This window comes from Mixophyes fleayi, chromosome 1, assembly GCF_038048845.1.
Source record: "Mixophyes fleayi isolate aMixFle1 chromosome 1, aMixFle1.hap1, whole genome shotgun sequence".
NCBI lineage: Eukaryota > Metazoa > Chordata > Amphibia > Anura > Limnodynastidae > Mixophyes > Mixophyes fleayi.
The window spans coordinates 175,635,631-175,648,035 of record NC_134402.1 but is presented as its reverse complement, the minus strand read 5'-3'; the positions used below and the strand labels follow the sequence as shown (position 1 = coordinate 175,648,035).

At 43.0% G+C, this 12,405-nt stretch overlaps 1 protein-coding gene across 1 annotated transcript in view; it reads right to left on the bottom strand.

Annotated features, from left to right (window-relative positions):
* Positions 1–12,405, bottom strand: part of PRKG2 (protein kinase cGMP-dependent 2) — a 115,214-nt gene that overhangs the window by 69,259 nt on the left and 33,550 nt on the right. The gene's annotated exons all lie outside the window — the stretch shown is intronic.

Sequence of the window (12,405 nt, the reverse complement as noted above, 5' to 3'; positions counted from 1 at the left end):
ATTTACCTACGCGTAGACATGAATCAGCACTATAAAATATTAATCTAGTAGGGAGATTTTAGGGTGCTATGGTTTTCATTGGAGCCTCATTTTGTGCTTGACCTATTAGGTATGTGTCACGGGCACTAGGAGTTTCTACCCAGGATTCACCAGGTGTGATTATGCTTACCAGAGGGGCAGAGTTTATCACAGCGATCCTCTGGGCAGTATGGTGAATAGTTGGAACAGTACAACAACTTAGGATAAGGAATGTCAATGAAGAGTCAGCGACTTGCAGCTATGCAGCAGGAGAGTCAGCGACTTGCAGCTATGCAGCAGAAGAGTTAGCGACTTGCAACTAAAATGCGGAGGTAGGTATAACAACTGATGAGCAGTGAAGACTCGTGCCAGTGCAGGTGGGTAGCGGGGAGAGTCAGTGGTCTGCGGATAGCAAGTTGTACCACTGCTGTGATGGGAAGAGTTGTCCAGGTGCAGGTAGGAGCAGGAGCGCCAGTGGTCTGCAGATAGCAAGTTGTACCACTGCTGTGATGGGAAGAGTTGTCCAGGTGCAGGTAGGAGCGGGAGCCTCAGTGGTCTGCGGATAGCAAGTTGTACCACTGCGGTGATGGGAAGACTTGTCCAGGTGCAGGTAGGTAGGAGCGGGAGTGTCAGTGGTCTGCTGATAGCAAGTTGTACCACTGCGGTGATGGGAAGACTTGTCCAGGTGCAGGTAGGTAGCGGGAGCGTCAGTGGTCTGCGGATAGCAAGTTGTACCACTGCGGTGATGGGAAGACTTGTCCAGGTGCAGGTAGGTGGCGGAATAGCGGGTAGTCTGTAGCGGCAAGTATACCACCGATGAGCAAGGGAGACTTGTCCAAATGCAGGCAAGCAGCTGAATAGCAAATAGTCTGTGGCGGGTACGTTACCACTGATGAGCAGAGCAGGCTTGTCCAGGTGCAGGTATGCAGCGGAATGGCAAGCAGTCTATAGTGGGTACGTTTACCACAGAAGAGCAGATAAGGCTTGTCCAGGTGTAGGCATGCAGCGGAGTAGAGGTAGTCTGTAGCGGGCAGAGAGGACTTGTCCACAGCAAAACCGATCACACGAGCAGAACACAGGAAACACCTAGGAGTCTCAAGGGAATGAGAACCAAGAACATGCAACAATATTAAGGACACAGGTGCCTTAAATAGTGAGTGGTGATTGATTCACCAATAGGATTAAAAGCAAGGTTTTAAGTTCAAGAGTCCTGCACATGCGCAATCCAGTCAAGATGGTGGACGGCGGCAGCTTAGGACAGGCGCCGGCAGGAATGAGAGAGAGCCACGTACCAGACCAGAGGCACTAACCGTCCGGCGAGTGACAGTATGGTTTAATTCCTAGCAGGATGAAGGGGAGGTTTCAGGAAAATGTACAGGAAACTAAAAGACCCAGCATCCTCTGTAAGGAAAATATATAGAGATACTAGGACACCTCCCAAAGGATTTCTATTGGCTGGCTATGCAGACAAATATTTAACCCTGAATGGATAAGTGCCTGACAGAATACATAAATACATGCTTTTAAGTGCCTTCGGCTTATGGCCTCACTTGTCATAAAGTACATAATGTATGTATGTGTGTAACCTAACTGAAAATAAACACGCAGACACGTTATTAACTTTTGGCAAAAAAGGTCGCAGTTTATTATTAATTTCGTAATATTGTTGTTCTTTTTGGCAAGGGATTTATCCCTGCCTAGATCATTGCCCCCAAGGTGCACTACTAAGATGTCAAGGGAGTGGGACAACAGCCGCTAGTTCAGCTTTCACCAAGGGCCTGAGGAAAGACCATCTATGTCTACTCTTCCCCGCCCACATGATGTCCATGGGCAGGGGACAGATGACCTATGGAGGGCAAGGTGATGTCTGGAAGCCCAGAAAAAGTATGAGTGCCCTACAACCCATACGCGGATCTTCCATACGAGTACACCTGCCACAAGAAATATGTCTCTTTAAGGCCAGGGGCATACATTATACTGGCCGAAAGAGAGCCGCCAGAGCAGCACTTGATAAAAGGGAAACTGACCTCTGCACAAAACAGGAGGAAGTTCGCCATCCTACCATTGCTATAAAGCTGGTAGCATACCAAACAAGTCCTTGTATGACACATAGGACTCTTTTAATATAAAACCGCTCCTGCTTTGACAGAGGGCCTTGCCCATTCAATATATACATGTCATTCCAAAGCATTAAACCAAGCAGACCCTATCACCTGGGTTGCTTTACACATTTAAGAAATAGCCGCCAAACAAGCAGGAATCAGGCACAAAAGGGGAGGGGGGGAGGAACGGTAACCCATATAAAGGACAAAAACCCGTAACCCTAAATAGCCAATCAGGCCTTTTTCCCAGGAGAAACTGGAAAAATCTTACCTCTATGCTGATGACACCCAACTTTATCTTTCATCTCCTGACCTCTCCCCTTCTCTTCTTCTCGTGTCTCCTGCTGTCTCTCGGCCATCTCATCTTGGATGTCCCAATGCTTCCTTAAACTCAATATCTCCAAGACTGAACTTATCATCTTCCCCCTTTCCAAGACTCTTCCATCTCCCCCCTCTCTATTTCTGTTAATAACACTACCCTCGTCTCTGTCCCTCAAGTCCAATGCCTTGGGGTCATCCTTGATTCCTCCCTCTCCTTCAAGCCTCACATTCTGTCCCTCTCAAAATCCTGCTAATTCCACCTTCCGAATATATCCAAGATAGGCCCCTTTCTCACCACGGAAGCTACGAAAACCCTTGTTCACTTGCTTTTAATCTCTCACCTTGACTACTGTAACCTCCTTCTCTCTGGCCTACCTGACTCTCACCTTGACCCTCTTAAGTGTATACTCAATGCTGCTGCGTGCCTCATTTTTCTCTCCCGCCGCTCTATCTCTGCTGTCTCCCTCTAACAGTCACTACATTGGCTCCCCATGGCCTATAGAATTAAATTTAAACTCCTCACCCTCACCTTTAAAGCACTAAATCAATCCTCCCCTACTTACATCTCTAATCTCTACCTACACTCCTAGCCAGCCCCTCCACTCTGCCTGTGACTGCTGCCTCACTACTTCACTGATTACCTCTTCTCACTCCCGTCTCCAGTACTTTGCCCGGGCTGCTCCCCAGTTGTGGAACAATCTTCCACGTTTCATCAGGGTAGCATCTACTCTCAAAGGCTTCAAGCGTGCCATTAAGATTCATTTGTTTAATTCAAGTCTATCAGTTCTTCTCCTAACTCCCTTGTACTGGCTCTCTCCCCAGTTAGTACCACAGTATTTGTGTGTCCCCCTTTCTTTTAGGATGTAAGCTCTCAGGAGCAGGGCCCTCTTTCCTTGTGTGCTCCTTCTACTATTCCATCACCCCCTGTACCTCTTGGCCTGCTTCCCTAGCCCCTGTTTTCTTAAGCTTCGGCCTACTTCTCGCTGATTTCTATCATCACTTTCACTCATTGTCCCAGAAATAATTGATTAGCTTTACCATGTTACCTGTGTGTGTTTGTTTGTATATATTTCTGTTCTTTATTTTCTGTGGTTTCTGTATCATGTTGTGTCTTGAGTCACTGTTTTCTGCATATGTAATGTACGGCACTGCGGACCCTTTGTGGCGCCTTATAAATTAAAGATAATAATAGTAATAACAATGTCCTCGCAGAGCCCTGGGTTACTGAGGAGGAGAGTGCTTTACGGCACACGTGAGGCTATGGATGAGGCCGAATGTAATGTTTGTAAACTTCCAACTTCCAACAGCCTAGGGCTTGTATGGCGGTAGTATCCGCCCCAATCCTGAATGAGTGGGTGCTGTAGAGGGAGGGGTTTATACCTACATGGACTAAAGCAAATTTTAGGAGCACATTGAATTTGAATTTTGAGAGGGGAAAGCTATCGGCATGTAACAACTACAGATCTTCCCTTTGGGGTCGAACTCCTGTCAATTTGGAACACAGGGCGACTGGGCATATGGCCCCATCGCCCTGCGTGGCTAGAAATATCCATTGTCCTTTGTTAAATTGATCAGTTTTGGAGCGTAGCAATTTACAGGACACATTCTTATCAGTAAAGATTGTGTATCGTGCAAGCAGGGCCGCACCTATGTCTTCTGTAGACCACACAACCAGCTCACTGACCCTAAACGCTCCATAAAAAGTTAGGGAAAGCTCTGTGCTGAATAAGGGAGTCTCAGAGATGCTGGGTGTTACTAATGCCAACCAGTCCAACCAACTGCTTCAGGATCACCACAGTAATGGGGCTCCTGGTGTCTGCTACCCTGGGCCGTGGCTTCGCCAAACCTCTCAGGGTTTTAGAGATTGTAAAGCACTTGGTGGGATCAATCTTACCATGCAGGCGCGACATTAAATAAATGCCAACAAGTGCTGATTGCATGCTTGTTTTAGACACCCCGTTCTGGTATCTACTCCACATAAAATTAAACATCTTGCATTCCTGACCTGAAGAACTGTCACCTTCTGAACCTCAGGACAATTCCCATTGTCGCCAGGCTGTCTGATACATCCTCCTTGTAGATTGTGCCAGTGATGCTTCTGCCAGAGCAATTATCACATTATCACCAGCTGCCAAGCAGAAGAGGGACAAGGGGTACCGATTAATTGAGCATGTGCCAGGGATCTAAAGTGGCGCCATTGAAAATGGGATTCGGGCATCTGCCAAATCATTATTAGTGCCCGGAAAATGCCACACCCAAAAAGTTATGTCATGCTCTAAACATCTCGTGATCAATCTACATAAAAAGAAGAGGCAATTTGGCGATGAATCGCGTGTACCACCCCCAGGTTGTCGCACCAAAATACAACATTCTGGCCCAAAAGATGCTGGGACCATAATTCCAGGGACAGGACTATGGGAAAAACTCTTCTACCAGTAAATTTCTTACCCGACCATTGAGTTGCCAGTCCACCGGCCAGGGGGTAGTCCATTCCCCCTGGAAGAAAGACCCACAAATGTGAGCCCCAGAGGCATCAGTGTAAAGTTCAAGATGTTGCTTAGATATTTGAGTGTTGGGCTAAATTCGAACTACATTAAAGTTTCACAGAAATTCGGCCCAAATCTGAAGATCTTTTATTATAAGTGAAAACACCATGAAGCGGTATTATCTGATAGGCATTTCCATAACATATGCTTGCCAACCCTTTCTATGCAAAATTGTTGCAGGGTACAAACAGAAACATGATATATTTCTGCACATTTTAAAAAAGTGTCTATGACATATGCAACGGTTTCAGCGACCCCCATTTGATTAAATAATACTTTTTTTTTCAAGACCTTAAAACTTGATTACCTTTATAAGTCTTATCTTAAGCCAGGTGAAGATAATTCCAGCGTGGAATAAATGCTCTGACCTTTCTAAGCAAGCAGGATGTTGTGCTTTCTCTCAACAAACATGGGATCCTCTAAGCAGCTGACTGAGGTTTCGAAAATAAATTTGATTGACTATAACACAGTAATACAGATATATAAATAGTTCCAGCTTGGAATTTCCACTGTCAGTAACACCACTAAAAATGGAAATTAATGGGAATTGTTGAAGTCAAGGCAAGATCTGATAGAAATGCTTGTAAACTGATCAGATAAGCAAAGCAGAACCCACATATCACTGCAAACAGAGCTGCAGTAAGGCTGAGTACACACTACAGGGTTTTTAGACGATTATCGGGCCAATCACACGATAAATGACCATTCGGCCTGATATCGCATTTGTGTGTATGCACCAACGATGAACGATTATCGTTCAAAAGCACATTGTATCGTTTCATTTGATTTTTAAAGCAAACTAAAAATCTTGTTTAATGTTGGAACGATAACGTTCCAATTCTGCAGTGTGTCTGCACTCAGGACCGGCAGTGTGCATAGATCTCTATGGAATGTGCAAAGTCACAATCTTTTCAGTCAATGGTTATGACAGATGAAGAGCACAGATCTGAAGATAAATCTTGTAACACATGAATTGGCATGCTTTTTTTTTCACTTGTTGGTAAAATCGTTAGCGATATCCAGGGGCGGGCTGGACCGAAAATTACTATTTTGGGCCAGTGCATGAACCGGCCCAAGTTCTTTCATCATTGGCCGCGGCCCCCACGGCCCCTCCTCCCCTCTCTTTGTGGCTTGTCACATGGGATGCGCACCACGTGACAGGTGCCGCCCCATGTGTGAGCTGCCGCAGATGCGGGTGGAATAAGGTAAGTGTGTGTGTGTATATAGTGTGTGTGCGGGCAGTGCATATATTGTGTGTGTGTGTGTGTGTGTGCAGTGCATATAATGTGTGTGTGTGCGGGCAGTGCATATATTGTGTGTGGGCAGTGTATATATTGTGTGTGTGTGGGCAGTGTATATTGTGTGTGTGTGTGGGCAGTATATATATTGTGTGGGGGGCAGTATATAAATATAGTGTGAGAGTGTGGGGGGCCAGTATATAAATATAGTGTGTGTGGGGGCAGTATGTTAATATATGTGAGGGAAGGGGGGGTCTTAATATAGTGTGGGAGGTAGGCTATTTAATGGTGGAGTGCAGGTGCGGGGTAATTATTTAATGAGTGCTATTTTATTTGTGGAGTGATGGTGGGGCAATTTAATTTAAAAGTGGGGCCTATGAATTTATAATGGGGTAACTGGACCTTTAATTTAATGCTGGGGTGGTTTGAGAGCTATATATTGATTGTGGGCTGTTTGTGGAAAATGAGGTCTATTTATTAAATGTGATTATGTATTATTTAATGCCTATGATTGTTGTGGGAAATGGTAATATTTGTTAAATGTAAATGCTGTTTAAATTGCTGGGGCTGTTTGGAGGGATGGATATATGTTTATATATTAAATGTGTTTGCTATCTAATGTCAGGGTTGGTTGGAGGGAAAGAGATATATTTAGCAAATGTGAATTTTATTATTTTAATGTTCTGGCTGGTGGGAGGCCTAATTATAAAACATGGATGCTATTGATTTAACAGTTGAGTTTTCTAAATTTTATGTAACCATTTTGTTTCCAAATAGGGCCTCCAATATTCCAGGATCCAGACAACCAGCAAATGAGCAAAAGTAACCAGCAGCCACAAGTGGTGAAAGTGACAAGAACAAGTAGGAGAGAGCAGGACAGTCTGCCAACTGTCCTGAATCTGGTGGGACAGTCTCAAATGTGTGCGACTGTTTCGCTTAGGACAGTTGGGAGGTATGTCCCGCTTCACTGTGTACTGCTCGTGAAGGCAGAACTGTGTGCACCTAACAGCAGTGCACACAGTATTGCCTGAGTATTTGCTAAAATGATAACCATGCTACATCATAGGGGGTTACCCTGTCTAAAGTGCCCAGGCACCCAAGAGACTAAATTCAGCTCTGGGCATGGGCATAAAAATATATATATGGATTAAGCAACACTAAAATAGCCTATTTTTATATATATATAAATAGATATTGTACAAAAAAACACCCTTCAAGGATGGGCCACTACTTATGGGCCAGTGCTGTGTGCTTGCCCCCGGGCTAAAGTCTGTCAGCCCTCCCATTAGGATATCGCATCTGTAGTCTGTACCCAGCCTAAGGCTTTGAGAAGGCCCTTAAAACCAGGGGGGGATAGCTATGGATTAATAAATACGTATACAAACATTGCTCCAGGTCATATCTCCCATTACCCCCCTTAAATCTCTGCCATTGTCCCCTCATATCTCTCCCATTGCTACCCTTGTATCTTTCTCATTGCCCCTCCATATCTCGCAATTTGTCCCCTTCATACTCTCACAATGCTCCTTCTTGTTTCTCTCAATGATGTACCCTCCATGTCTCGTTCTGTGGCTCAGCTGCTCACTTCTTGCTGGTCATACAGGAAGTGAATGCACCTCCTCATGAGCACTGGATGAGGGGCTGCCTGATGACATCTTGGAAAGCTCACATAGCACTCCAAAGAGTCTGCGCAGTCAGATGAGCTAATAACTTTCTCCAGCTATAGGTGGTAGGCGTTAGGCACTAGGAGGTCCATGGCATATGCCATCTTTAGTCCCCCACCCTTAATGCACATCTGTCTGTAAAGGACTTCACTGTGCATGCACCAACACCCGTGTATGTTGACTGGAGCAGAGCAGGGGCCACAGGAGTGTTAACCGATATAGTCAGACTCCCCCCAAACATTTTGATATGAGGCCTAGCGCTGCTGTGTTCTGCCACAGTCTAAATGTACGAGTTGTCAGAAGGAAAAATCAATTAGTTATAATGTAAGAAATCACCAATTACAAATGTATTCTCCACATTAACCCCTTCCCCTAAACAGATGCTGAGATGTTTTTTATATCTATGGGCATCACAGTGGCCTAGTGGTTAGCCCTTCAGCCTCACAGCACTGGGGTCATGAGTTTGATTCCCGACCATGGCCTTATCTGTGTGGAGTTTGTATGTTCTCCCTGTGTTTGCGTGGGTTTCCTCCGGGAGCTCCGGTTTCCTCCCACACTCCAAAAAACATACTGGTAGGTTAATTGGCTGCTATCAAAATTGACCCTAGTCTCTCCCTCTCTGTCTGTCTGTGTGTGTATATTAGGGAATTTAGACTGTAAGCTCCAATAGGGCAGGGACTGATGTGAATGAGTTCTCTGTACAGCGCTGTGGAATAAGTGGCGCTATATAAATAAATAAATGATGATGATGATAAGTGTGTTTTGCTGACAGTTATACATTGTACAAGAATTTACATATCAAATTATTATTTTCCCAGTACATTTTCCATACCGCCACTTCTAAACTTCCACTTCAACCACTGCATATATATACTTATTCAGAATATAGGGAATCAGAGTGTATGGAATGAATGTATTTGGCAGCATAGTGGCTTAGTGGTTAGCACTTCTGCCTCACAGCACTGGGGTCATGAGTTCAATTCCCAACCATGGCCTCATCTGTGTGGAGTTTGTATGTTCTTCCCGTGTTTGCATGGGTTTCCTCCGGGTGCTCCGGTTTCCTCCCACACTCCAAAAACATACTAGTAGGTTAATTGGCTGATACTAAATTGCCCTTAGTCTCTCTCAGTCTGTGTATGTTAGGAGATTCAGATTGTAAGCTCCAATGAGGCATGGACTGAAGTGAATGAGTTCTCTGCACAGCGCTGCGGAATTAGTGGCACTATATAAATAAATAGATGATGATGATGATATGGATATGGATATATGGAAGATTTTGCAAAAAACAAACAACAATCATTTCTATTAACTGCAACTATCACCTTCTTAATTTTCAGTGTTCATACTCATCCACAATGCACTCTGCTCTTAAATTAACAACCTCTGTTTTACGCTGTAAACAGCTTTTACATTTTGTGCATATAAGACTATGCTAGGCATTTGTTCTGCAGGAATAACCAAGATCACTACACCGAGGGAAAAACATACCTCTCTGAGGCACAACACCCAGAGAGAACATTACACCATGTGCTTTACTTGCATTATTATTGCTTTTTATTATAATTGTCTTTGATTTGTAAGATGCAACAGTGCTGCTCAGAAAAATAGGGCCTACATAAAACAGGGACATACAAGGTAGACAAAATACATGCTGACATGAAAGCAAAGAGTAGGGAGGGCTTTGCTCATGAGAAAGCTTATAATAATGGGAAAAAAGAACAGCTGCGATGAGGAGCAAGTGTGACTCAGAATGTAAATTGGGAGGGTGTACCAGTGTAAGTAGAATAGGTGGAAATAGGATAAACTCTCATAACAAGATAGAGAGTGTATAAAGATTTAAAGGCTGTAGGAGAGATTGATTGGCCATGGAAAGGAATTCCAAAAATGAATAGTAGTGTAGAAGAAGTTTTGTAGACAGAAGTGAGAGGTGGTTATAAGAGGCAAGGTAAGATGCAGACATAAGAGGGTGCAAATGGGCATATTTCAAGATGAGATTTAAGATGCATGAAGGAGTGGTGGGTTTGAGTGATTAGTATGTTAGGTTGAGTAATAAATAAAAAATACTATTAATGACTTGAATTGGATTCTGGAGGATACAGTTCAGAGATTTGCAGAGTGGTATGGTGATTGTGGAGCAGCAAGAGGGAAAATCATGAAGAATTCATAGTGGAGGAAGGTGGCTTTGTAGTAAGATTTCTCTATGTGGTGCCAAGCAGTGTGGCATCACTTTTTTTCAGATAGCAGGTCTGTTTGATGTGTTATGGTTTGGATCACCGGACACTGTATTTGTTCACTGAAACAATGTGTAGAGCAAAAATGAATGTATTGTTGTAGAAAGAGGGAGCCTGATCAGTGCAGTATAGGGTAGATAAAGGTGAGAGAAGTGTTTTAGTGATGATGAAAAGTGGATCGGGGTTGAGAATATTTAGGTGTCACTGTGTGCTTGTGGATTTGGGGGAGCATGCGGTCAGGTGAGGCTGAAGGAAAGGAGGTTGTGGTCAGACAGCAGGAAGGCCATGTGGAGAAACTAGAGATGGAGCATTAGCTGGAGGAGGAGAGGTCAAAGCAGTGTCCATCACAGGGGGTGGGAGATGAAGTCCATTTGAAGTGACCAAAGGAGGCGGTAAGTGAAAGAAGTTTTGTGGCAGTAGAGAGAGTAGGGTTGTCAATGGGAAATTTTGAAATTGCCTAGTATGAGAGCAGGTAGACCAAAGGCACAGGAAATAAGTAAATCACCAATAATGACAAAGGTATTGGGAAATATGGGAGGCAATATATGCCAGCATCAAAAAGGAGGAGAGGAGAAAGATAGTGTGGACTTCAAAGGAATAAAAGGAGAGTCTTCAGACAGTGTTTAGCACCCACTTAGCCTACCCAACTTTTTGACATTTCTACAACTCTCGTATTACATAATGCTTGTTATGGAGCGTAACGACTGTCCTATAGCCCTGCCTACAATCCAAAACAGTGTTTTCAGTTACTGTTCTGAGTAGGTCCATGTGGGAGGCAATGTAGAAGTGCTAGGTGATGATGACTGGGAGGAGACCCTGGAGACTTCGGTGTATGTTTATCTCCAAACTCCCCAGAGAGACTGTCACACATTTACATTGTACATAGAGCGTACTACTGTCTGTAGAGGCTAGACCTAAATCCATCCAATTTTTCATGACAGGTTGGGTATGCCAGTTGCTTTGAAGTAAAATATTTGCTTTCTTAAGAAAGAGTCACCTATTAATATATGTATGCAAAACTGGATAACCATGCTGGGAATCAGGAAATGTGAATCGATGAAGCACTAGAAAGTTCTCACCTGTATTCCAGGCCCTCTACAAATACCCGACTGGCCATATATAACCCATAGAGGATCTATGGTTATACTAGCCTGCTTGACTGCTGATGTAAATTTGTTGACTATATCATGCTGTTAACCTCCTCTTTTAGTATTAAGAATTTTGCTTATATTCTTGCCATAGTTAAAAAACAACTTTTATACAATACATCCATTGTTATCATCTCACATGTGAGCTGGATATATTCTTATTACAAATATGTATAGAATCACTCAAATAAAAAAGGTGCTTCTTGTCTTTGGAAAAACATACCTAATAACAGTGAGTACATAACACTATTTCTTCTTGATACTTGTCCTCTTATTTTGAATCACTTTTTTAAATAATTGTATCCTCCCCCACAGCAACCAATATATTTTGATAACTTATTTTATACATTTGAAAAATACAAATTATTATTATAAGCGAACATATCTTGTACACTTTAGATTACAAGCATATTAGACATCACCTAAGTATCCACTGTGTCCATCGTGGTCTAAGGATACAATATCATTATAAAAAGGCCAAGTCAGCAGGATGGATGTGTATGTGGAGTAATAATGACAAATACACAGAGAACCAAGGTTCTCTGAGCAAACGATATAGATATATATATATATATATATATATATATATATATACATATATATATTATATATATATAAATATATATATATATATATATATATATATATATATATATATATATATTAACCCGTGCATGATACTCATGCATTCTAGTCAAATCAAGCTACTTAAGGTGTTAAAAAGGTTCTTGACATGCATTTGGGCCTAGCCCAGGCCTCCTCAGGGGAAGAGCGTTACTTCCCGACGCAAGCGCCCTTTTTTAACGTGGTTTTGTCCACATGTCACCACCTCATCATTTTTCTCCATCACCTCATTCTTCATCTTCATCGCCACATCCTTCATCAAGCTACGTAAGGTGTTAAAAACTCCCCACTGTCACCCCCGGCAACCACCAACCACTCCCAACTGTCACTTCTCCTTCAAGAAATATATAGGTCAGTGTATAACTCTGCCCAGCAGGTGGCGCTGCAGCTTGTTTTTTTTTTTTCCACACACGCCACTAGCCATTTATATAGTAGATATATATATATATATATATATATATATATATATAGACAGACACATATATTTTCATTTGCTCACCTGAACCTGAATGG